Here is a 27,832-nt window from a genome sequence, read left to right on the forward strand (position 1 = left end):
CGGTGGCTTTAGGTGACGTCTATTGAAATCCATTTACCATGTCACACATATGATGCAGGTGAATTTGTTTATCAGGAACGATGAGAGTTGTGCTGGCGGCATGCATGGAAAGGCACAGGGTAACCAATGTACTCTGCCAAGGTCTCAGGTTTCAAAGACAAGGGCGGATAATGGAAGACATTTAAAGAACCAACCCAGACAATAGGGGAGCTTAAAACCTGGACGTCTTGCTCATCATTCATCCGATCCCGTTTCCTGGCTTCTGAAGATTGAAGGATCTACTTTAGACCTCTCTCCCGTTCGGTCGCTTTGTAGTCGCGCTCAAAGTTCATTTGGTTTGGTAAAAGAAATAAAACGTATGTGCTTTGACAACCGTACCATTCACTGTCATGGATAAACGCCGCTGCTTCCCCTTTCTCTGTCACTGCCGCCATCCTGCGTATCACTCCCTTTCTGCAGATCTCTTCTCTTTCGGTCCTTGCATTCCCGTCAGGTGAACTCTGAAACCTTTCCTACTGTTAAAATGGGCTTTGCTGAAACGTGGGAGATGGGGGGGTTTGGGGGGTGGGGGGGTAATTCGGCATTACCTTCCAGAAGTGAAGCTGGCTGCCTGAGCTGCGGTGGTGAAAGGCCCCCGGGCTTCACTGCATGGCCCACATAAAATGATCTCTGTGGGGAAAGCAGGAGATTACACCTGATAGCAAGGAGACTTAGTGAAAAGTCAAACGGCCCCTTTGTGGGAAAAAAAAAATCCCCTCCTCTCATCCAAGTTATTGTGATGAGTGATAAAGACTCGAGCGTGCATGAGTGAAGAAAGGCATTGGCTGAGAAAAAGACACCAAGCCAACCTCTGTACTGATTTGACTTGAAACCAGTGGTCCCCAACACTATTATAACACCATGAAGTGTATTCTGATATCGCTGGATTAAATGTTGTTATTCTCTCCATTTGGAGTTATTTGTGCAAAGATAAGTGTGTCTGATGTCCGATGCTCATCAGATAGAGGACAACTTGTAGAGATATTTGACAACAGACCCCCCCCCTACAAAATGATGGGTTTACAGTAGCCCAATCAAAATGTGTCGAGGCTGCTTTTATCAAGGGTGTCAGCCATGTTGACAAATGACTGGGAGTTTCCTTCTCAGCCATAACAACAAAGTGACCCAATGAGTTGAGCAGTCGTGGGATTTTTCCAGTTGCTTATGTATCAGAACTATGATTAATTGGTTGTGCAGAACACCAAGCCAGTGTTACAAGAAAAAGAAAAAAAGGGTTTTTAAATGTGCTGTTTCATGACCTTTGATGGTCTGCAGCCATCACTGACTCTTGTGTCCTGTGTGTTGTTGTGTTGTCCTAGGAGTGGGAACCTGCAAGTGGGAAACTGTCGAGGACCGCCCGAGGAGCTCTCAGGTAGGAATTAGCTGGCTTTACTTTGCCCACATGAGCTACTGATTCGTGTGAGCGGCGGTCTCTCTCGCCCCTTTTCTCTCAATTTCATCGTCTGTCAGCTGCATGCCAGGCCATTGCTGGCTATCTGCGTTTGGGGAGAAAGCGCGTTGCTCGTCCTTAAATGTGACTTGACTCGATAATAGCTGAGATGGAACAGAACAGAGGAAATGATCTGTTGCATTTATGGATAACAGTTATATGTTGCGTCTGTTACATCAGTGTATGTGTTATGTTGGCTAATATGCACAAAAGCAAGGACTTCTGCAGATCCCTCATGTACACACTTTTACCACTTTCATCTGTCTGTGTGAGAATGTAGAAGTACATTGTGTGTGTGTGTGCACGCAAGTATGCCCGGGTGTGTGATGGCAGCGTATGTGATGTGAGTTTTACACCGCTGACAGTTTAGGGTCTCTTAATGAATACCTGTGCTATCCTCAGACGCCACAGGCCTTTGCTAAAAAAGCTGTTGATCAATTGCGCTGTTGGGGCTGCAAGTTTGTTTTGATTGAAACCAGTCTCGCTGGCTTCGCTGTATGTCTTTAATGAGGGAGCGGTGGAAACGTTGGCTCATTACACTGAAGATGATGATACTATAGAATGAATCTCCCTGCCGGTGTGACTAAATGACTTATTATTGTGCCGATATTCAGATTTGTTTTAGAGTTGCACATCTGACAAAAGAAAAGAAGCTTGATTAAGTCCGTTAATATCTAAATAACCGATGTTAAATGCTCACAGTAGACACACATGTATGGATGTTCAGTAGCCATTTTCTTCACCTCAGGTTTCTCCACTCGTAAAAGGGTGATTGAGAATTTGTCATTGATGTTGCTGCTGTGTTTTTCAGTATCAAAATGATGTGATACCGCCACTGAGTCTATCTCCTGCCCTGAAACTCCCCAAGTGGGGATTCCTGTAAGTGATACCTGTCAGTGGTTTATCCCATGCTCTCGCTCCTGTCGTTCACACAAACTGATGCTTCTTCTTTTTTTTTTTTATTCATTTTTCAGTTTTGAAATACTTTCTCAGCTTCTTAACTGACTCCTCAACTCTGATCTTCTCATTCTGCAAACGCTCAGAAGGTACTCGCTGCTTTTCTTTGAAGGAGAAGAAATGGGGGGTAAAGGAGAAGAAATGTTCTTAAATGGCGTCTTTAGGAAATATCATGGCTTGCAAACAGTTAAAGGCGATGTTTAGGAATGGCCCTCACTCAATGAAGCCCATTTCAAGATTTGCAAAATGTATGAACTTATTTAATAACTTACTTACAAAGATGGATGGATGGATGGATGGATGGATGGATGGATGGATAGATGGATAGATAGATAGATAGATAGATAGATAGATAGATAGATAGATAGATAGATAGATAGATAGATAGATAGATAGATAGATAGATAGATAGATAGATAGATAGATAGATAGATAGATAGATAGATAAAATGGTGATGTGATTTTCGTTCAAAATCCAAAAATGAAAAACAGGGAAAAAACAATATTTTTCATTTTCCCAATCAGAAACGACAGGTGCTACATTCAAAAGGACTTAAGTTGCTCTTTCTCCTTTGTAAAACAGAAAATAAAATTGCAAGAACAGAAAAACAGAAAATAGCCAATTTTTGCTCATTTTCTGAAACCAGAAGATGTGGACAGCCCACATCTGTGAGCATCTATGAGCACCATGTTCCCATAATTCAAACACCTGGCTGAGTGGGTTGGCAGATGAAAGCTGCTGCTGAAAAGGTCGTAAACCTTTACATGTAAAAAAAAAAGTAAATTAATCATGTTTGCTTTTTTGACCCCAAACGCCTTTCACATTCCTGGAAGCAGGGCGTAGTGAATCAACCGTGACCGACAATGAGTGGCGAGACAACCACTGATGCGCTACATGGTAAATTTGGGTATAAAAATGTCCTAATGGTCCGGGTATAGTAGCGGTCTATTCTGTTGCCTACCAACACGGGGATCGGCAGTTCAAATCCCTGTGTTACCTCCTGCTTGGTCGGGCGTCTGTACAGACGCAATTGGCCGTCTCTGCGGGTGGGAAGCCGGATGTGGGTATGTGTCCTGGTCGCTGCACTAGCGCCTCCTCTAGTTGGTCAGGGCGCCTGTTCGGGGGGGAGGGGGAACTGGGGGGAATAGCGTGATCCTCCCGCGCGCTACATCCCCCTAGTGAAACTCCTCACTGTCAGGTGAAAAGAAGCAGCTGGCAACTCCACATGTATCAGAGGAGGCATGTGGTAGTCTGCAGCCCTCCCGGAATCAGCAGAGGGGTTGCAACCGGGACGGCTCGGAAGAGTGGGGTAATTGGCCAGATATAATTGGGGACAAAAAGGGGGGGATTCCTAATGGAACTTTGGATAAGACAAAAATTGTATGTGCACAATTACAATGTCAAAATGTCTTTCCAATGGAGCCCAGCGAGTCTGAAGTACCATCTGGGTGCCAAGCATGCAGTGCTGATACGAGAGCAGGCAGCGTTCATTAAAATACACTTACTGGGGGCAGTTGAAACAAAAGCACCGTACTAAAATGACAAACGCAATAGCCAAATGGATTGCCATGGGCATGTGTGGGGGGGGGGTTTAAAAAACAATGGCGTTAATTAATCCCTATGGATTATTGTTAGTGTTGCTAGGTAAATGCAAACAAGGCTGGTGCTGATATATATTAAAAAAAAATCTTGAAGATATTCCAAATGTCTTCAAAGAAGGCTTGCATTAGCGATATGTCAGAGTTCTCTCTTGGATGGTCAAAATTCGACATCGCCATCCCCGTGCGCTATCTAAGCTTTAATTAAGCCGGCTGTACGAGAGCAGAACATGTACAGTACAGTCCAGTGTGCTGGAGCATTCCTGGGTCAAGTGGCTGCGCTCAGGTTGACTCGACACTTTTGACATGTGGATGGCTGTACAGCAGCAGTCGCCGTGGAACACTTGTGCTCAGATACGTTTGGCTTTTAGGATTAGTGCTGTGCAGCTGCCCGGCTTCACACAGCTGACCAGACTTGGGACTAAGAACAGAGGTGGAGCTCTGCCTACTGTGCCCCAGTCACTACAATCGCTCTTACACACACATGCGCGCATGCGTGCCCACACACACACGCACACATGCACACGCACACTTTACACACTCAATGACATGCTTTCATGCTGATGTAAATGGATTATCTACCCGACTTCACTAAATACTTTCACTGAATTTCCTTTCATACCACTCTGAAGTGTCAATTGATTTGCGGCCAGGTGGGTTATTCCAGACCCAGTTGAGAAGCGGTGTTTTCACAAGGTCCTCTGCCGAACATAAGTGAACTGTCTTCTAACTATACTGATTATTGCACCGTCTATGAACACATTCGTAGTTCACCAACAGGAAAAAATAAACTCGTGCTCATGACGGCACAAAGTTCCCTGTGAGAATATTCTGTACACTAATTCATTTTGCAGCATCATTAGGGGATTTTTGCCAGCATTGAATCGGTTATTGAAGAAACCTGGATAGAAATTTCTATAAGTTTTTACTGGCAAAATAAAATGGAGCCCAGTGGTTTAGCCTGTTTTTAGCTACTTCCTTGATTTTATTGCACATGAGCCAAAGAAACACCTCACATAGCCTAGCACAAATGATCAATGAGATCCTGTCCACTGGGTTAGGCCCTTGTTTTTGCTGCCTGTTTGAGCTCAGATAGAGGAAACATCTGCTTTTATGCTGTTCTAACTGCACCAGATCTAAACAGACAGACAGTCAGGAAGAGCGGCTGGCTCTAGAAGAGGAACAGTCGTACTTTATAAAGCAGATCTACATAGATACTGGTGCGCATGTATGTTTGCATTCATGCATGCACAAATGCCTGCATGGATACACGCATACACATAAGCACGTAAACTCGAACAAATGCTCTCGTGCAAGTTAGTCTTGATTTCCACTCCGTGTTCAGTTTGTTTGATTTTTTTTTTTTTTTTGATAACCTCATATTTATCTCGGTGCGTCTACATGGAAACCAATAACCCAATTACTGGGAGGTTACTGGGAGGGTTTACACAGTTTGACCTAATTCATCCAAAACCCCGGTGTACGTTGCGTTTTCAGTTACTGGTATAAGGTACGTCAGCTGAACTAGCTTGGTGTCACTGCCCAACTGTTGCAGCTACAGTCTTCAAGAAAGCATTTTAGGATCACTTTCTCTGCCTGCCTTTGTATTTTGATATCGATTTTTTAGCATTATTGCAGAACCTGAGTGTGAGAATTTCTACTTGCCATCCTGTCTTTTCTTTTCTTTTCCTTTTTTTTGATCTCCCCTCCCCTTTTTCTCCCAAATTGTATCTGGCCAATTACCCCACTCTTCCACGCCATCCCGGTCGCTGCTCCACCCCCTCTGCCGATCCAGGGAGGGCTGCAGACTACCACATACCTCCTCCAATACATGTGGAGTCACCAGCCACTTCTTTTCACCTGACAGTGAGGCATTTCACCAGGGGGACATAGTGTGTGGGAAGATCACGCTATTCCCTCCAGTTCCCCCAGACACCCCCGAACAGGTGCCCCGGCCAACCAGAGGAGGTGCTAGTGCAGCGACCAGGACACATACCCACATCTGGTTTCCCACCCGCAGACACGGCCTGTTGTGTCTGTAGGGATGCCCGACCAAGCCGGAGGTAACACAGGGATTTGAACTGGTGATCCCCGTGTTGGTAGGTAATGGAATAGACCACTATGCTACCCGGACGCCCTGCCATCCTGTGTTAAAAGTTTGCTGTTAGCCATCTCACCAAGAATATGTTTGTGGTGGCCCAGTAAACCCCTGCAAATTGACCATCTTCAGCATAATCCCTTGCCTTTGCCATGTGCCATATCGGCATCTGCAACACTAACCTATAAAGTACACGATTTCATCAACTTTTATTACAAATGACAAATGGAAAAGACACGAATGTAAAAGAGCACATTAATGAAATGCCAATGTTTTAAAAAAGCAATGTGATGAGAGGTTTTTTTTTTCCTGAATTGTGCAAGGCTTATAGAGTCTTGCCAAGTCTAACATTTTTTCAAGCATATGACTCATGATCCTGTTGGGAAAACCATCAAGGCCATGTCTCCTCTAGCTTTCATTTGTGATGAAAGTTGAAAATGTAGTTAATATTTTTGTCAAGATCACTGACACTGCCATGACATATGGTGAACATAACTGAGCGCTATATATGTTCAGCTGGCGACAGTACATTGGTTATTTGCTGTTTTGTTCCCGTGTCTCCCTGAAAGCACAATATTTTTGCTGTCCCTTGTGAGTAAAATTTCACATGCGATGCAAAGTTTCAAAACCGACTCTAAGCCCACAATGCTGTTTACAGGCATTAACAAATTGAACGTTTGTGCAGAAATCTAAGTGCTGCAATTGGGTATTGCTTACCCTGATTTCAACCTTACCCTGAAAACAATATCCCAAATACATCTGTTCGCATGGTGAAAGTCAGAATAAGGCCTTTATGAGTGGGTTATTTATTTGCATGTAAACACACTCCCTGGCATTTATTGAACAGTGCCGTTGCCCTCCCCAGATCCCAACTCTATCTCATCCTGCGCCTTTTCTCCAGATTCCTTGCATTCCAGCCAGGTGAACGGAGACCTGTAGAATTATTAAACTGAGTTTCCCTCGGAACGTGGGAGTGAAAGAGTAGGACATTACCTTTCTAAAGTCAACCTAGTTTTCAGAGCCACTGTGGGGGGCCCGGGCTTCACTGCATGCCCTGCAGAAGATGATCTCTATGGGGAAAGCAGGAGATTACTTACACCTGATAGCAAGGAGACCTCATTTAAACAGCCTCCCCATGGAAAAATCCCCGTTCTCATCCAAGTTATTGTAATGGGTGATAAAGACTCAAGTGTGTATGAGTAAAGAAAGACATGTACTGTCACCCGCACACACACACACACACACACACACACACACACACACACACACACACACACACACACACACACACACACACACACACACACACACACACACACACACACAACACAAACTAGTATGTAATGTATATCTTCACCCGGTCTCAACTCTCAAATACAGTGGCCTAGCCATCTACATTACCTGTTTAGCCTCAGCTGCTATCTCTGCACAGGTATCAGTCTCATTTTCTATTTGCTTGTCTGTCTCTCTCTTTCTTTTCTCTCTCTCTCTTCTCTCTCTCTCTTTCTATCTCTCTCACTCATTCACTCACTCACTCTGTCTCCTTTTCTATTTGCTTGTCCCTCCCTCTCTCTCTCTGTCTCACTCACTCACGCACTCATTCACACACACACACACACACACACACACACACACACACACACACACACACACACACACACACACACACACACACACACACACACACACATTTTTCACCGTCTTTGTCATTCCAGGCTCCTCGGCAAGTCAATTGACAAGTTTCAGTCAACTCTCCTCTCTGATGCACTAACTAGAATAGATGTGCTAAGCCTGCCAGCCCCAGTGTCAGGGCACAGGCAGGACTGGAAACAACAGAGATGTGTTGGAGCACATACAGTAGTCCTCAAGTAGACCGAATGCAGGGTCGTCATAAAAAAATCTCTCGCAGGAGTGGTTGTTGAAAATTTTCAGATACACTGCAAAGCTGCTTGTTTAATCAAGATATTTAAACTAGTGTTAAGTTCTAAAACTTGCTTTTACCGAAAATATGACATGGTTTTGTCTGTTTTCAGTGCAAATCAAATTTTTCAGAAATTTGTAATAAAAAACTCTCGCTGGCTTTAGAATTTGTTGATTCCGGTGGAGTAACATGCCTTTGTCTGCCATCTTTCAAGATAATGACATTTGTTTTCTTGAAAACTTTAACCCTCATTGTGAAATTGCGTTTCTACACATTCATGCAGAATAGATGACAACCTTAACATTATGGCAAAAAGAATGACATTGCATCAGACAGGTATGATTGAATTGAATATGTCACACATTTTACTAATTAGGTTTGATGTTTTTGACACTGCAGTGACTTTTTTCACGTTATCATTAACTATTTTTTCAAATTCTAGTCAAATGTGCTCTGATATACGTAAATATATGTGCAACATACACCTCTCTAAGCAATTACTTTGACCAATATTTGTCACAGATATGCTAAGTGAGGGCGGCACGGTGGTGCAGTGGTTAGCATGGTCACCTCACAGCAAGAAGGTCCTGGGTTCGAGCCCCGGGGTAGTCCAACCTTGGGGGTCGTACTCTGTGTGGAGTTTGCATGTTCTCCCCGTGTCTGCATGGGTTTCCTCCGGGTGCTTCGGTTTCCTCCCACAGTCCAAAGACATGTAGGTCAGGTGAATCGGCCGTACCAAGTTGTCTCCAGGTGTGAATGTGTGTGTGTGTCGGCCCTGTGATGGCCTGGCGGCCTGTCCAGGGAGGCTCCCCGCCTGCTGCCCAATGACTGCTGGGATAGGCTCCAGCATCCCTGTGACCCTGAGTAAGGATAAGCGGTTTGGATGATGGATGGGTGGATGCTAAGTGAAATACAACAAAACAGGGCTTCATCATATATAGCTGGTGATTTGATTGAGGATGGAGAGCATACAGGGTCACTATTCTGATTCAAACTCAAAGGAAATCTACCTAACATGAACAAATGAATATCATATGCCATAAATCATCGATGAAAAATAAAGCAAATTGCATTTAAGACAAACAGACAGTTTGTGATGTTAAAATGATCCTCAGGGATGAGGCTAACATTTTGGGGAGGAGAGTCCTCAACATTGATTTTTCATTGTGGTTGCAGTGGATTAGTTTCTGGCTCTCCAATAGTTCATCCTCGCTGGGACACAGAAATAGTGCTTATGTGGGCTTCTGGCCCCTTTCGGACTTTTTAGAATAATAACCCCTGTCACCCAAAAGGGAAAAGGCAAGGTCTGTCCTTCCCAGGGATTGTGGTGGGAAGAATCGATGACTTCCTCCATCTCGCTCCCTCAAGGGACAGGGGGACAAAGTCTCTCTGGTATTAATAGTAGCCCTCTGATAAGCTGGCCTGTCCACTGCCTTGTCGTCTCATAGCCTTGTCGTCTCGTTGTTGTGATAAAATCTTGTTATAGTAATCAAAGACATCTTATGGAATATACATTTCACTGACTTCCTGTTTTTTTGTTTTTTTGTTTTTTGTTTTTTTTTGTTCAGCCCACTGCTCTGTTCTGCTCATCATGTAAACTTGGGACAATACACAGTGCTGACAATGTGGGACACTTGAGTACCGTATCGTCACTTGACACTGCATCTTTGACTGGACGCTCTCAAACTTTCTGCTGGAGCTGTGGCAATCTGCGTTGCCCTACAGCTGTGTTACCATCGGAGCCCTGTATCGTAAAATACTGGGAATGGCGGTGATATGCCTCTTTTTGTGGACAAGGCTGTTATCCTGAGCGGCAACTTGTATGCATGCCCAAGGGCCAGACAAGTCGTATACCCTGACACACTGAACACAAAAGGAACTGTAGCTGCAAGCGTTCTGCCTCTCGATTGGCTCATTGTTTCTGAAGGCACAGGAAGCATCATGTAACACTTCAGTATGCAGTTATGGAGAACGAGGGGGTTGTGCAGGGAGAAAGTTGTATCAAAAATAGAATTAGAGCTTGAATCTAAAAGTCTATACAAAGACGTGTGGGGGGGAGGGGGGTAATTGCAAAACAATGGCATGGTTACTGTTGTTTTTATATTGAAAAGTGATTTATACATGTTAAATTGACTTTATTGTTTTAACTTCTTAAAGAATCTTTTTCATTCTGAGCTGGCCTGATAGCCACGATGCCTCAAATAGGTTCCCTGAAAGGAAAGCATGGGAAAAATAGTTGTCGGTGCAGAAAATGCTGGGAAAAAGATTTGAGTTCTCAGTGGTAGCACAGCGGAGCATTGTGGGATGTGAGAGAGTGGAGCGAGACCTTCTTTGGTCTCCTTGACAAGCCAAAAGAGAAGAAAGAAAGGAGGAATCATTTAAATATGAATACGAGAACCACAAAACATTACACCAAACGAAGTAGAACCAAATCGCTCAAATTTATGTTCTGTTTGCTTAACTTCCTTCAGAGATGGGAAGATGAGAAATGGTGCGGTTGCGTGTAGTTGTAGAACTACTGATGAGGGTGGGCAGGGTTGTTACCCCTTAGCCAGCCATCTCACAGTCTACAGCCAGCTTCCAGTCAAATGAAGTCCCCTGACATGGACAAGAGGAGCGACGGTGTGCATACCGACATACCAGGCTGAGGGTGGCCAGTCCCCGAGCGAGGGCCAAGCGGTGGAGCCCACCCAGGTCTGCTGACCGTCTCCTGCCCACCTTCCGCGTTCTTACCCGGCCCCAGCTCAGGATCAGGGGCAGGCCACGTGTCAGGGGACAGAAATAATGATGGCCGCACCAATGCCATCCCTTTCATGCCACAGCCCAAGAGTACAATTTCAGCTAACGCTATTTCCTGCAGATAAGATGTAAACGAGCTCCTTCGTTTTTTTGTTTTTTTTTTTTCCACCCGCAGAGGTTTGGGTGGTAAGGGATGGGGAGGGATACGTGATCAAGTCCCTGCAACAGTGTTTTGTCATCAGCCAGTTGGGTTTGGCTGAAATGCACCAGCAGCTCGATGTAAGGCTTAATGTAAATATGTTGCACTGCATAATGTTCCGTTTATTAGTTTATCTGCTCCTATGAACTCTGCCCATTGCTCACTGTTGCTACAGAACTCCCCTAGCCAATTGGCCCTCCATCAGGCCCTAAGTGGCTTAATCAAGCCTGTGTTACATGATTATTTTACTCGCCCAAGACCTCCTAAATTGTTTCCAGATTACAGGAAGATTGGTTGAGATATTCAGCTTGGCTTGATGGGGAGGGCCTCCTTATTACCAATTCTGTGGCCAGACGTTTTATTAACAGAGCAGAATAAGATCTCGGCCGTCGCTACAGGTCTTTCTAATTAAGTAGGCTAATGCACTTGACATCTATCACACATGGTGGTTTTTATAACTTTCTCTTGAATGTAGACAAATTCAGCCATTTCACACATGCACATGCAAATCCAAAACAAATATCTACATCCGGGAACAGCGATGTGCAGTCTGGGTAGGCTTATCCTGGTGTGATCAAATAATTCATGATGATTTCAACAGAGTATTGAATTGGTTTCCTCCATCAGAGAAAAAAACGAGTCTTCATATGGTCACTTTGAGCAGAAATGGCTTGAGCTGGATTTGCAAAAGAAGGAGATAAAGGAGAAGGAATCTCTTTTTTTTTCTTATTTTGGAAAACGTTAATTAACAGAAGAGGGTCAGGTTTGAAACCCCAGGGGTGCCTGATTTCATAAGTACAGTCGATAACAAAAAGTTTGATGACGCGGCAGCTGGTATTCTCGATGAAGAATACCACAAACTTGATGACCCTGCTTGAGATTCCCACTGCATCTCGCCGAGAAAAGATGAGTAAAATCCAGCCCACAAAGTCTTTATGGAAGAATGTGTTCAATGTCTGATTTAGCTAGAGATAATATTCCGTCTTATAAAGGAGTCAGTTTTTTCAACTCTCCAACACCATAATGGTATACTATAACAAAATAAATAATGTGTGTTTCTTCAGTGAGGAAAAGTAAGTGTCAATGAGACATGCAGGCTTGGTTCAGTGAGTGGATTGTGTGTGCGTTTAGATCCTCTGGGCTTCTGGATGGGGTTGCACCAGTCATTTGGGAATGTATTTTGAAGTCTTTATTATTAACTCATAAGTTGTAAACTAGTGGTTTAGTAATTTAGGTTGCACCTCTTAAATGTTGGGATCGTTGTAGCTGGTAAGTCTTCACTAATGTGAAAATCGGTTACGAGCCAACCGCTACAGTGGCCAGCCAATCAAAACCCTTTCACCCATGTAAACATGGAAGCGTGCAGCAGCCTCAGCAGCCGATACTGGGAATGAATGTCCGCATATGTCCAGAGGATGTAGCCAATCATGTGTTATCTCGATGACAAATGCTTAGTGTCTTGGTTTGCTAGTAATACTCGTTCGAAACACTCTAAGCCGGCCATGTCTTTGTGTCGTTGTTAGGTTTGTTGTTTGCTAATATTTTGCTGTGTAATTTGTTTGCTGTGAGTTTGCAGTCACCATCCCTATGATTACACTTGCTGGTTCATAGGTATTAATTCATAACTAAGCTCAAAAGCAATAGCTAGCAAGTGTGGTGCAACCACGCTAACTGTGACTGTATAAACGGTGCTGTAAATATCGACAAGTAAATACTAAAATGACAACGAGGCTTAGTTTGGATTTACATAGCTGGTGCAACCAGCACCCCCCCCCCACACACACACACACACACACTGCAAAATGTATTCATAAAATATCTTTATTCATGCTCAATAATCCAGGTAAAAACAAAATCACAGAAAGGTGAATCAGTTCATGTGGACACAGTGTTTATTGACAGATACGTTTTATCACTCATCTAGGTGACCTCTTCAGTCTCAACTGACTGCAGGTATCCCCACCCTTATAAACAACACAGTGGCATAATGACCCAAAACAACGATCGGTTCCTCACAGAGGATTTGGGAATGTTTGCAGTATCAGCATTGTAAGATGGTGACACGTACTCTTTAAGCGTACTCTACAACACAGGAGAGCTAACGCGTCAGGCCAGGACTCTGCAATCTACACCCATCTCAAGGCCAGTGGCCACTCTTTCAAGGATGAGGACGTGCACATCCTTGATAGGGAGGAACGCTGGTTTGAACGGGGGGGGGGGGTCAAAGAGGCCACCTGTGTTAAGAGGGAACGACCATCCCTGAACCAAGGAGGGAGGCCAAGATCCAAATCCTCTGTGAATAGTGCACATGGCCATTGAAACTAGTTAATGCTCGCTGCAATTTAGATATGAAACTAATGGTTGTTTTGGGTCGCTATGCCACTGTAATTGTTTATAAGGGTGGGGATACCTGCAGTCAGTTGAGACTGAAGAGGTCACTTAGATGAGTGATGAGACGTTTCTTTCGATGAACGTGGAGTCCAGATGAACTGGTTCTGTGAAAGGTGAATCAAAATAATGATCTGAAATTCTTATTTTAAGAATGCAAGTTAAAAAGATATCGTCAAAGGCGTGAGATTTTATCCCTTGGTTGTTTCATTATCTGCTTTACACTGCCAGCTTCAGGATATTGACAATTTCTTGACACTTAATTTACATTGGCACTTTAAATACCCAACCCAAACTGCACTGTAAATAAGTTCAACTATCAAACCACACTGTCGGAATGTCTTCTCTCTCTCTCTAGCTCTATGTCTCTCGCTCTCTTGCTCTCTTTCTCTCTCTCTCGCTCTCGCTCTATGTCTCTCACTCGCTCGCTCTCTCTCTATGTCTCTCGCTCTATGTCTCTCACTCGCTCGCTCTCTCTCTCTATGTCTCTCACTCTCGCTCTATGTCTCTCACTTTCGCTCTCTCTCTCCCTCGCTCTCTCGCTCTCTCTCTCCCCCCTCTGAGGAGGAGGAGGAGGACAGTGTCATCACTGGGGTGCGTGATGGCAGGCAGGGCCTGACCAGACACATCCGCCCACGTGCCTCTCTGATCCCAATCATTCATAAATTCAGTCAGGGAGATTTGTATCCTGGTGCGTCCGCCATCCGCCCTGTCTGTTATCTCCGTCTTTTGCCTCCCTCTGGCCATTAGCGAGGAATGAGAGGCGCATCTATACACTTACACATACACTGTACACTAATATGCACATACACGCACACATTCACACACAAATATACAAGCCCCTGGGACTACATCTTGTAATTCGATGATGACGACTGCTCTGGGTTTCTCGCTCTCTCTCCTCGGTCCCTGCGCTCTTCCGTCTTGCAGGTCTCCCATGCTCTTTCCTCGCAGAGATCCGTCTGCCTCTCTACTTTGCTGTTTCGGGTGACTCTCGTTTCAAATCATCTCTTAACATTTTTCCCCTCTTTCCGCCTCCTCACCATAAATTTCTGTGCTCGACTTTGATTTTCTGTCCTCCCCATTCCCCCTCCTATTTGTTCCTCTATCCCCACTTCTTCTCCACTCCCTTGCCTTTCTTTCTGTCCTTCCCACACTCACTCTTTCCCTCCATCTCCGTCTGTCTTCTTTCTATCTCGACGTCTTCCTCGGCCAGAGGGAAAAGAGTGAAATTTCCCTTAAGTCATTTAGCCCAGATTCAACACGGCAGGCAGGCAGTGTAGACGCCACCTCTGCAGCTCTAACTTACCAGAATGTAAATAGAGCAGTGTTTTTCACATTACTTCACTGCTTATTTTTAGTAGCAGAACAAGAGCAGGCAAGGGTGTGCCTTTTTAAGCCCCTACTGTATGCCTTATCAGCTAAATACATAGAAAAAAAGAAAAGAAATAACAAATCAAACAAAAAAACAATGACCCGATGTAGGAAGTGATGTGTTGATTTATGGTTTAACTTTAAACTGTAACTGGCAGACAATGCTCGGGGCTGATTCGACTTACAAAACTCGAGGAAAGAATTCGCCCCATGCATGAAAATGTCTTTCTTTCCGCAACTGTCTTTCACTTTCTTTTCTGTGCAGTTTGTGCAGTCGTGAGATTAGCGCTAAGATCGGGGTCTGGGTCAAGTATTTTCTTTTCCAGGGCTGCTTTAAAAAAGTAAAAGCGAGATTATGCAATGTTTTTTTTTCTTCTTCTGCTACACCTCAACGGATGTTCTTTTATGTATCTTCCAATAGATCCACCAGCTTCTTTACTCTCTTTTCAAAGAGGGCATCAAAGCACAGAGTAGGCCACAGATCCGTTTTGTGAATTGCTCAATGGCACTACAGCAGTGCTGGTTCTTTGTATAGAAAAGGTGCCAGCCACTCAGATTTCTGTCGCAGAGCCAGTGCATACCTTTCCATCGATTCCTGAGATTGAACCCTGCAGAAGTAGTCTTTTTAGCAGACACAGTGTCTGTAACAGTAGGGAGGCTGAGGAGTGGACAGTGGCTGTGTCTCTGCGCCCCGGTGCCTGGCAGTATTCCTCCCCTGCTCACACCAGGAAATGTCTTTTTCCAAGCCATTCTCCAATGTACTTAATTCTTCCCTGCACTCCAGTGACAAAGCCAAAACTAAAAGAGATCAGTTTCTGGCATTTGCTAACTCTTCTCTAGCACTGACTGTCTCCTGCTTCTCTCTCTCACTCTCCCTTCGCTCTCCTCCACTTGCTTTTCCTTTTGCAAGGGTTGTGCATTTGCAAAGGCTACATCAGCACTTTTCAAATGTGACTTTGCAAAGGAAACCTCTGCGCAGAGCACTTTGCCTGCAAGATACTGTTTCTACGTTGCCTGTGACAAACCCTCCTGTTTCTCGTGCAAGTAAAAAAAAAAGTGTGCGTGTGCGTCTTTGTATATATATGTTTGCGTGTGGTTGTTAAGTGGGGAGATGTACAATAAGGTACCGGTAAACTCTGCATGGTAACTGAATTGTGATGACTCAGCTGCATTTCCATTGAGGTAAGCTGTCGCTCAGACGAACAGTGAACTCAGAGAAGCAGTGAGTCACACCTCATATAATCCATTATCCCCCAACTGTTTTACTTACTAACGAGGCTTACACGCTTAACATTCAGTGATGCTATCAATTAGGTTATGATATGAATTGTTTATCGCATCGTGTTTTTTTTTCCATTTTGTTTCTCTCTGTCCCTCTTTATCTCTCACTTGCTTTCTCTCTGTTCTGTTCTCGGTAGCCAGACACACACACACACACACACACACACACACACACACACACACACACACACACACGTGCATAATGTGCACACATGCACGTGCAGTGCAACCCACGAACATGCATTTGTCTCACGCACACACACACACACACACACACACACACACACACACACACACACACACACACACACACACACACACACACACACACACACACACACACACACACACACTGGTGTTTGGCCTTGTCCCCATCCAAACAGTATTTCTATAGCGAGAGGCTTCAGTGGAGTGGATCAGCTCCAACTAAGACACCCTTTCACACTTCCTCACTCCCTTTCTCCCACCCTCCCAAGTGACCACGGGGTCTTCCTTCCTTCCTCCTGACACAGAGAGGCCTGGGGGAGTTGCATGGGAGTCAGGATGGCCGGATATGCCCCGGACAGGCAGACAGTCAGACAGACAGACAGACAAGGAACAGACACGCAGACAGGAGGATGCTGCTACTTTACAAAGGCAACAAGAACTAAGACTCTGTTTTCTTCCCTTTCAGATGGGGGAAGAGAGCAGAGTGACATCATTCCTGTTTGACGTGACAACAGGGTGGCAGAGGTAGAAAGCGACACAGTACAACGTGGAGTAGACTGGATAGAGAAACAGAAAAACGAGCAAGTAGGGGAGAACGGGAGCAGAGCGGTAAAATATATTGATAAGAGTCGATGAAGAGTCGAGAAACAGCGCGAAAAACAGGTTGGAGCCTATCAAGAGAGGAGGTAACAGCAGATTTCTAGAAATGACAGAAGTTTTGTGATAGAGATCAAGAGTAAGATAGAGGGAGATGGCGGATCAGTGATAAAACTACACCAGTGGAGGTATATTATGTGGTCAGGCCTGCATAAGGCCCGCTGGTGGGTTTGATCAGCCCCGGTGTTTATTTCAAGCTGGGCATGATAAAAAATATCAGTTTTTATTTTCAGAAACATATATGATCTTTCCCCTCTCCGTGCTTCTCTTGAATCTAATAAAGCAATTAAACTGATCAAATGAATTAAGACTCGAACAAGGATTTGCCCCTCACAAGACTTGTTTATACGCACTCCGAAATAGCAGGCAGCGGTGGGCCCATGCCTCGCAAAGGAAGATGTGAACCAGCCCCTGCGTTTCTAGTGGGCCACAATGTACCTGTATTCTGCAGGGAGCTTTGAAGACTCTGAAGCACTTTTCAGTGCACTTTCCCTTCATTGCAAACCACACGGTTCTCATGGAGCGGAATAGGAGAGACACCAATCGCAGATTGGTGGTAGAAGCAGATTAAGAGATTGAAGGCTGTCAGAGTACATGAACGAGAGGAAGAACGACGGGTTGAAACTAGAAGAGTGCACCCAGTAGAGCGCGGATCTCCGCCAGATGTGTCTCCGCTTCTCGGACTTGGGGTGAAAAACCAGCTGAGGAGTTAGCACTCAAGTGCGGTATAAAACAGGTTTTTCAAAAGGTTTTGAATCATTGCAACCATGAGAGGTCCTCGATCATACAGTCATAGCTGCACGACCATTATGAGGCAGACTGGCCCAGTAGTATGCGAGATTAGCAGCAGACAGATACACACGGACAGAAAAACCAGCGATTTTCCTGCCATTACAAGACTTTTGCACAGCACCCGAGTTGACTGAACGGGAACCGTGGAAAAAAGTTTTTAATATGCAGCGCTCAAGCTAAAATATATACTTAAGAAAAACATTTAGCCTGTCAGTCTGGATGTGCAGCATTGTAGGTGGACCCTCATGCGAATGCGACCAAGTCTAATGCGAACTTCCATCCATCCATCCATCCATCCATTCATTATCCAAATGGCTTATCCTGCTCTCAGGGTCATGGGGATGCTGGAGCCTATCCCAGCAGTCGTCGGGAGGCAGGCGGGGAGACACTCTGGACAGGCCGCCAGGCCATCACAAAGCACACACACACACACACACACACACACACACACACACACACACACACACACACACACACACACCTAGGGACAATTTTTAATATGGCCAATTCACCTGACCTACATGTCTTTGGACTGTGAGAGGAAACCGGAGCCCCTGGAGGAAACCCACACAGACACGGGGAGAACATGCAAACTCCACACAGACGATGACCCAGGACAACCTCTAAGTTTGGACTACCCCGGGGCTCGAATCCAGGACCTTCTTGCTGTGAGGCGACAGCGCTAACCACTGCGCCACCGTGCCACTTAATATGAACTTGCACTTTCCAAAAAAGAAAAGGTTTGCTATGCAACCATTTTGGTCCAACCCTAACCCTGTCTTTACTTTCATGATACAGTAGAGCTGGATAAAGTGTTTACTCTCGCGCATGCATGACTCATATCTACTGTTGACTCAGATCTGGTAGCAACCAGAATATGTAATACTTCCTGTTTTGACTGTAACCCAGAGGAAGTGGTTCCGTTATAACTTTCGCCGTTTTTGGTTTATTGAAACTCTTTTAAGAACTTTTGATCATGTCACTGCCTGATCCGAGTCGAGTCAACCCTAGATGTGAGTCGCGCACGCCCACGGTTGACTCAGATCGGCCAACGACAGAGAGCAGCATTGGTCGAGTGAGTGAAGAGATGGGAGCGAAGATAGCGCGAAATTTTTTTCTGAAGCTTTTTAATCACTACAGCCATGAGAGGTTCTTCATAATACAGCCGTACACACACACACACACACACACACACACACACACACACACACACACACGGGTCCGCGGTGGTGTAGTGGCTTTGTCTCGATGCAGTTGCCCACTGGGGGTCCGGGGTTCGCACCCCGGTCTCGTCAGATCAGACTATGGCTGGACTCGATGAAGCAGCAATAATTGGCAACGCCGTCTTCGGGGGGGGGGGTGGAGTCGGCTTGTGTTCGTCACATGAATGCGTCTCTGTGTGTGTGTGTGTCGGAAAAAGCAGCGGTTCGGCCTGGAGTCACCTTGTCACGGAAGTGGGGAGGTGTCTCCTTCGAGACTGCCGGCCGGAGAGACGCGGTTGGCGAACGCACGCAGTACGAGGGTGGGTGTTTGAACTAAAAATAGGGAGCGATTGGCCACTAAATTGGGAGAAAAGGGGGAAAAATCAGAAATAAATTTGACAAAACACACACACACACACACACACACACACACACACACACACACACACGACGACCAAATGCATAATCCCTGCCAGGCGGCTAGCCTGGAGGGGATAAAAAAGGATCTGTTATGGAAGAGGATACAGTAAGTGCTGATGATGAGAGCCTGACTAAGGGCTGTTCGTCCACATGTGACAAAGAAGGAAGGGAAGAAGAGAGAAAAAAAGAAAGAAAAACAGGCAGGCAGACAGAATAAAGGGATCTCTTTTGGAGGAGGATACAGTAAACGCTGGCGTCACCCTCCCTGCGCTCCGTCCACCCCTATTGAACTGCCAGCTCCGGTAATCAATTCTGGGCCTTGTGCTGTCACTGAGGGCCTCTGGACGCAGCAGCTGGCCACAGGAAGACCAGACTCTTCCACAGTGTGTGTCCACCAATCCGCTGCGCCCAGCTGTCTAGCAGCAGCCCCGTGATGAAGAGCACTACTGCTGCTGCTGCTGCTTAGGCCTCTTTTATGGCTGTCACTGTCACCACAGACTGGAGTCCCCTCTGCTGCACTTTTCTATTTCGCCTCTTCCTTCCTATAATTCTCAACTGCACAGACACATCCGCCCCTGGGCTTTTCAGCGGGGCTCGTCGCTCCCTCTTGTTTCTCTTTTTGTCTGTCTCTCTCTCATGCACTCCTTTTTTTTACTCCTCTTTCGCCCCCCCCCCCCCCCGTCTCTCTCTTGCTCCTCCCGTCTTTCACTTTTTTTGTCCCTGTCCTCCGTGCTGGGTTTTTATTTATTTTTTTAGCTTCTCTTTATTTCTTCTTTCATTCTTTCATTCATTCTTCCTTTTTTTTCTTCTTTTTTTGATGTTTTAGCTTTTCTTCCGCCTTGCCTTCTTCTTCCGCCGCCTTTCCCCTCTTGCCCCTCTGTTTTGTTGGACCATTTCTCTTTCTGTTTTTTTTGTCGCCCTTGCCGTGTCTCAGTTTCTCCGCTCCTTTCTCCGCCGCTCCATCCCGCCTTTGCCGCTCTCCCAGCTCCCTCGCTCTTATTTCCGCGCAATTTCCATCTCGTTCTTTGTCACTCTGCCACCGTCTAAACCATCCCCACCTCCCACCCCGTTTTCCAAATGTCACAATACTGTATCTTTTCTCCCCTTTTTTTCTTTAAAGTAACTTCACTCTCTCTCTCTCGCTCGCTCGCTCGCTCTCTCTCTCTCTCTCTCTCTCTCTCTCTCTCTCTCTCTCTCTCACTCGCTCGCTCGCTCACTCTCTCTCTCTCTCTCTCTCCCGCCCCTCTCTGCTGTATTTTTTTCACAGGTGTCTGTAAGGCGGGGATTTACATTTTCTCAGGACAGGCAGCCCGTGGAGAGAGGCCTGCTGGCAGATCAAAGGCCCCGGCTGTAAAACTATCTGAAAGAGTCCGGCATTAGCATCCATCAGGGTACCTTGAAAGCTCCCTGGTCAGCCGAGAGGGAGGCTGAGGGCCCCCCAAAGTGAAAGCTCAGTCTGGAGAGGGGTGATGGAGGGGTTTGGGTAGGGGGAGAACTGGGATGGTGGGGGGGGGGTTGGGTGTGTGTGTGTGTGTGTGTGCGTTTGTGTGTTTGTATGTGGGTGGGTGGGTGCAAGGGGGCAGAACAGGGATGGAGAAGAGCGAGAGAAAGATTGTGGGTGGGTGTGTAGTGTGTGTGTGTGTGTGTGTGTGTGTGTGTGTGTGTGTGCACGGGGTAGGGGGTTGATCAACAGGCTACTCTGAGGCTGAGAGACCTGGAGAAAATATTTTCAGAACCAATGAAAATTCCCATTACATGCTGCAATCTCTCTCTGGTAGGGAGCCCCCCCGCCCCCCCCCCCATCTCTTACTCTGTTTCACTCTCTTTCCTCTGTTCCGACTTTGCGTTGTTGAGTCTGTAAGGGGAGAACATCTCCATCTGTGCACCATCTCCACTCAGCTCACCAGGCCGCTCTCTTTAATACTTCTCCACCCTGCCGTCTACTCACAGGGTCATGTCTGGTCCAGGACAGGGAGTGGAGAGAGAGAGAAAGAGAGAGAGAAAGAAAGGGAGGGAGGGAGGGATAGGGTGTGGGAGGAAGGGTAACATGCATTCGCATCGTAAACCGTATCCATTTACATCGAGCGTGAAAAAGAGAGAGGGAAAGATGCTAAGAGTCAGGGAGTGATGGGTGTTTCCTTATTAGAACTGCCTTCTTTGTGCGCTCCAGAAAGTCAGTATTAGTCTCATTACTTCACGCCAACAATAAGGCAAATTTCACAACATTAACTTTAAGTCTTTTCCTTCCCCTTCGGCCCTTTCATTGTGTGAATCCAATTGAGTTTCTTGATGTCTGGGTTATAGACGCAGGCTCTCAAATGAGTCAACATCGCCAGCTCTGCGTCATGAAGTTTTACCTTGTGATTTTTCTTTTTTTTGATCAATGAATATTAAAAATTTCCACCGTGACTTGAAATTAGATAAGCTTGGCCTCTGGGGGGGGATTGGCTTCACTACAGCAACAAAGAAATGCAATAGATAAACAGCAGATACATATTGAAGATCAGGTGGTAGATTGTAGCATATGGCTAATATGGGGCCGTCCGTTTGCTAGAATGCCTCTTCATCCTGAAAGATTTACAGACTTTTCTAGATTATGGCACATGTGCATTTTCGGCTATTTCCCTCGTGAAACATAGTGCGTCAGTGGCGGAATCAATTTTACAGGAGGCTGCACATCTCTCAGCACTGACTCCTTATTTTCCTGCAAGTGTACAACACAGAAGGCTGTGAAATTCCTATTTAGAAAGCACAGCAGGCCTCCCGTCACAGTTCAGAATGCTAACGAGGTCAGTGGTTTTGGTTTTTTGTTTTTTTTTGTAAATCTAATCACCATTCTGCAATGTCTAGATTTTTGTGAAGCGCAAGAATATCCCTCGGTAAAATAAACTGTAAAGTCCATCATCATCATCATCATCATCCACTTCTCCGGGGTAGGGCCGCGGTGGCAGCAAGCTAAGTAGGGCACTCCAGACATCCCTCTCCCCAGCAATGCCCTCCAGCTCCTCCTGGGGGATCCCAAGGTGTTCCCAGGCCAGATTGGACATGTAGTCCCTCCAGCGAGTTCTGGGTCTACCCCGGGGTCTCCTCCCAGTTGGACATGCCCGAAAAACCTCCAAAGGAAGGCGCCCAAGAAGCATCCTAATCGGATGCCTGAACCACCTCAACTGGCTCCTTTCGACACGAAGGAGCAGCGGCTCTCCTTCGAGCTCCCTCCGGATGTCCGAGCTGCTCACCCTATCGCTAAGGCTGAGCCAGACACCCTACGGAGGAAACTCATTTCAGCCGCTTGTGTCCGCGATCTCACCCTTTCGGTCGCTACCCAAAGCTCATTTCCATAGATGAGGGTTGGAACGAAGATTGACTGGTAAATTGAGAGCTTCGCCTTCCGGCTCAGCTCCCTCTTCACGACTCACTGTATTCCCTTTGGAAATGACAAGAGTCCAAAAAATCTACCTTTTTCCCATTCCACTTTCTACATTATAATCAATTACGGCTAATAAACAATCCATGTGTATTATATAAAGCATTTTAGCCAACTCACTAATTTGTGTTCATTAACAGTCCTTTTGGTTGTAAGGGGGGGGGGGTGTTGCTCTGAGGACATGGGGATGTGAAGGACGACGGGAGGACGTTCAGAGCATTTCTCACAGAATAATGCTGGGGGGGGGGGCTCCACTTCGAAATTATGCAACCCAAAGACCCTCATACAACATAGAATACATGCCCGCATTGCCCACCCGCCTACACACAAATGCAAATGCTCTCCCCAACAGGCTTACACATGTGCTGAGGCACACTGACAAACTCTTAGACATGCGCACATGCTGCTTGTGGATGTAATGAACTTCCTACACAGGTTCACCCTGACACACACACACACATACTGACCCACACTTTCACACACATGCACACACATCAACACACTGGCTGTCTGTCACCCCAGTGCGCAGCTTGCTGACATGTGTGCAGCGTCCTGTGCGCAGGGCCAGAGCTGCATGCCACTGTGTCAACCCAGTAATGGATGTCCCGTTTGTTGCACAGGCAGACAGTGCCGGGGTTCAGCTCGGCTGTCCTGTCCGCTGGAGGATGAGTTCCTCCTCTGTTTAGGGAAAAGGATGTGATCTCACCCGTTAAAAATCCAACCTATGTCGCTTGCCACTCATGACTTAATCCAGGCTTCTCCTTTGTGCAGAGTGCTCTCCCCTTTCTCCTCTCTCGCTCTCTCTCTCTCTCTCTCTTTTTCTTCTTCTCCTCTTACTTTCTCCGTCCGCCTCTGACACACACTGCCCCCCTACCCCAGCCACCCCCACCCCTGTCCTTCCCCCTTGCTTACACTGTTGTTATTGCTCCCCCTCTATTTTTGTGCTATCTATCTATCTATCTATCTATCTATCTATCTATCTATCTGTCTATCTGTCTGTCTGTCTGTCTGTCTGTCTGTCTGTCTGTCTGTCTGTCTGTCTAGCTGTCTGCCTGTCTGTATGTCTATATGTATTATCTATCTATCTAGCTATCTGTCTGTGCGTCCGTCTGTGCGTCCATCCATCTATCTATCTATCTATCTATCTATCTATCTATCTATCTATCTATCTATCTATCTATCTATCTATCTATCTATCTATCTATCTATCTATCTATCTATCTATCTATCTATCTATCTATCTGTCTGTTTGTCTGTCTGTGCGTCCATCTGTGCGTCCATCCATCCATCTATCTATCTATCCATCTATCTATCTATCTATCTGTCTGTCTGTCTGTCTGTCTGTCTGTCTGTCTGTCTATATGTATTATCTATCTTTTTTTTCTAACTCTTCTTGTATGTCACCACATCTTACTGAATATTAACCCATTTTTTCTTTTCCGGTGTCTGCCTTTCTTATGGAGAACAGCAATAGTGTTTGACATTAAGCTGGTCTCGCGCTGAGTTGACATTTTAGGGTGTTCTCTGCTTTGTCGTATCCTTGACTAATTCATAGCCAATACTTGGATGGTAAGAGTGCAGAACCATTGGAAATAGTGTGGCACAATTGCAGGAAACTTGGAAAAAAACGGTCCTGCGCTATGTGAAAATAACCTGCTACTCGTTGCATTTCATGATGCCACAAAATGCCTTGACTGTTAAACACACAGTATGTAATTTTCTGCCGCTAGGGGTCTCTCAATAGAAACATTAACAACAAAAACAAAAAACAAAAACCTGAGTTTGAAAACGTCATGAAGTAGTATGGAATGATGGGAGTTGTTGTTGTCTTCGTTGTTAAACAACCACCATTGCCAATTAAAATCTATCTAACGTGACTCGGGCAGAAATCAAGTAATGTATTACATTTTTGGTTCACGTTGCGTTTAGTCACATTTATTCATTGTATGTCATTTCATTCTAATGAAACCGCTGCAAGTTATAGCTGTCACTTCCTGATCTGGGTCAACCGTGGATGTGAGTCACGCATGCGCCAAGAGGACATGACACATTTACAGGCGACCAAATGAAAGAGACGGGTCTAGCTGTCGCACTACTACATGACACACCCACTTTACTACATGACACACCCACTTCACTACATGACACCCCCCCCCAATGTTGTTAGGCTAACGGCATGTTACACAACCCCGTGTTGGTAGGCAACGGAATAGACCGCTATGCTACTCGGACGCCACCCAGTTGCATATACTTGAAATGTAACGTACCGTTAGTGATTTTTTTTCCTAGGATGGCGAAGTCATGACCCGCCTTTCTCTGCCTCTGATTAACTTGACCTGATAGTCTTACCCTAACCCTAACCAGTCTCACACCTCATGCCTAAACCTAACCAACCCAACCAACGAAGACAACGAGTACTAGCTAATCAGAAGCAGAGTAAGGTGGGTCATGACTTTGCCGTCCTAGGAAAAAAATTAGGTGCACCATTACCTTGAGTGTGTCAGCCCTGTGATGGCCTGCTGGCCTGTCCAGGGTTTCCCGCCTGCCGTGCAGCGACTGCTGGGATAGGCTGCAGTATCCTGCGACCCTGATTAGGATAAGCAGATTGGATAATGGATGGCTGGATGAACATAGTTGGAAACTTTTGGAATAGTGTAAGTATACAACTCAACAAAATATGTAACATAGGTCTAGTTGTTTTCAGACATTTTAATGCGGAAATATTACACATTATAACCAACAAAGAAAGGACAGCGTACTTACATAGAAATTATAGATTTGAAAGGATGTTTGCCTCTGTGCGTTTGTGTCTATTTGTGCACGAGTGCTTGTGCTTGCCCGTGTGTATGAAATACCTGACTCTTAACACAGTAAAACGTATCTCTATAAAATATATCTCCCTCCAACTGCTGAGTGCATCTGTTCATATTTTTTCTTTTATCTTTTTTTTATTGTATCTGACGCTTATTCAAAACTGTTGTTGCGTCCAGTGAAAGACGTTTTTCTAGCGTTCCTATAGAAAGACCCCTTTTCCAGCAGTGCGCATATGGACGTCCATTGATTGAACCCCTTCATGGTATTGTCGGGATGCCAGTCATTAGGCAGCATGCTGTACAGTATAGGGTGGCTAGAACAAGCAACATGTCAGTGGTAATGAGAAGTGAACATATGGGCTTGCTCTGAAAAACAAATACAATGGACTGTTGACAGCAGTAGTAACACAGTGGCCGCAAATCTGTTTCTTTCATGGTTCAACTTTTTTTTTCTAACAGAACTGTCATACTAGCCAACAGCTTGTTGGGATTTTGATTTCTATTTTTTTTTTTTTGGGCTTGAGGGGGGGTGTTTGCTGGACCAGCTGTGAATCTAGATTTGTGCGTGTGGATGAGCTTGTGTGTTTGGGTGAGTCAGTGTGTGCACGGTTGAACATACGCGTGTGCATGTTATGTGTGTGTGTGTGTGTGTGTGTGTGTGTGTGTGTGTGTGTGTGTGTGTCCGCCTCTGTGTTTGTGAGGATGCGCAGGTGGTGTGTGTGTATGTGTGTGTGTGTGTGTGTGTGTGTGTGTGTGTGTCTGTTTGTGTGCGTGTGTGGGCATGCATGTGCGTGTGTGTACATCCCCGCTGGTCTGTGTGCATGATCCGTACTGCAGTGTCTTACGTCTCTGGCCAGTGATACCCATTCCCTTCCAGCAGCCATGCCTTCATACACTGTCTTGCTTGTAACCAATTGTCAGGGCAGCTGTGTGCATGAGGCAGATGATTGTGGCACATCATAATTCAAAGCCACGGAGCGCAATAGAGAGAGAGAGAGAGAAAGAGAGAGAGAGAGAGAGAGAGAGAGAGAGAGAAGGAGAGAGAGAGAGAGAGAGAGAGAGAGAGAGAGAGAGAGAGAGAGAGAGAGAGAGAGAGAGAGAGAGAGAGATGTGCCTCATGCCAACAGAGGTTATTGAACTGAACTAACCAGTGGGATTCTTTATTTAACACACTTTGCCAACTGTTTCCTGTCATTTTCATCTATGTAATACTATGTGGCGATCGTATGTCAGCATAACTCGTTAAGAACTATTTCACTTTGTTAGGCAAGAAACAACGACTTCAAACTTGGTAACACATGAACATGAGAGGGAAGAAACAGTGAGATCGACCGACCGACCGACCAGATGGACGGACGGAAGGATGGATAGATAGGTAGGTAGGTAGGTAGGTAGGTAGGTAGGTAGGTAGGTAGGTAGGTAGGTAGGTAGGTAGATAGGTAGGGCCACAAGCATAAAAGAAGCAAAGGACACACTTCTGTAACCTCACACAGCCAGACTAAATGTCACTACGATATGGTATTAGTCTGGAAAGGACCCACTGACATAGATAACTAGTAGACTGGTGTGCAACTGGCGTTTACTACCAGGGGAGCAGCGCATGGGGAATGGTGGCGCTGCGCTTCTATGTCATGGAGGTTGCCAGCTCTGACTGATTAAAGTCTGATCCAATCACCTGCAAAGCAGCTTCGGTTGAAGGTCACTGACGCTGCCCCTAACAAGCGAGTGGCTACTGAGCCTTGCAATAAGCAATAAGCCAAGTGAAATTTATGGGGCTGGCTTTACTGGACTAACACTTCAAGGGAACGTCTTCACGTTTCAACCTTAACAAACTTCTGCCCCGCTCATGCTGTTCATAGTTTGACACACATGCGCGGACACAGACACACACACAGACACACACACGCACACACACATTTAAAAAAAACGCACACATATATATAAATATCCCAGTTTCTATGCCAACCATCATCTCTGTTTAGAGGGTCTTTCCACTGGAGAGGGACGGAGAAGTTTCTTGCAGCTGCTGTCCACAGGATTACAAGCGGTGAAATATATGAAACTGCAAGGAAGAGAAGAAGCAATCTGTACGTGAGCGTGTGCATGCATGCATGTGTGTGTGTGTGTGTGTGTGTGTGTGAGTGTGACTGTGAGTGTGAGAGTGTGTGAGTGTGCAGGTGCATGTGTGCATTTAGCGATTGTGGTTGTGGTGTAGATGGGTGGTTGAGTGGGAGTATGCATGAATGTATTGTCCATTTTCTGTGCGCTTGGC

At 45.6% G+C, this 27,832-nt stretch overlaps 1 protein-coding gene across 1 annotated transcript in view; it reads left to right on the forward strand.

The window, feature by feature from the left end:
• The first annotated feature begins 1,383 nt into the window (after positions 1-1,383).
• The window catches only part of ccnd2a (cyclin D2, a), a 77,469-nt gene continuing 51,020 nt past the window's right edge, over positions 1,384-27,832 (forward strand). Inside the window, exon 1 of the mRNA XM_056281803.1 lies at positions 1,384-1,411. The gene's annotated coding sequence lies outside the window, so the exon portion shown is untranslated. The remainder of the gene's footprint in view (positions 1,412-27,832) is intronic.

The sequence above is a fragment of the Lampris incognitus genome, chromosome 6 (assembly GCF_029633865.1).
Source record: "Lampris incognitus isolate fLamInc1 chromosome 6, fLamInc1.hap2, whole genome shotgun sequence".
Classification (NCBI taxonomy): domain Eukaryota; kingdom Metazoa; phylum Chordata; class Actinopteri; order Lampriformes; family Lampridae; genus Lampris; species Lampris incognitus.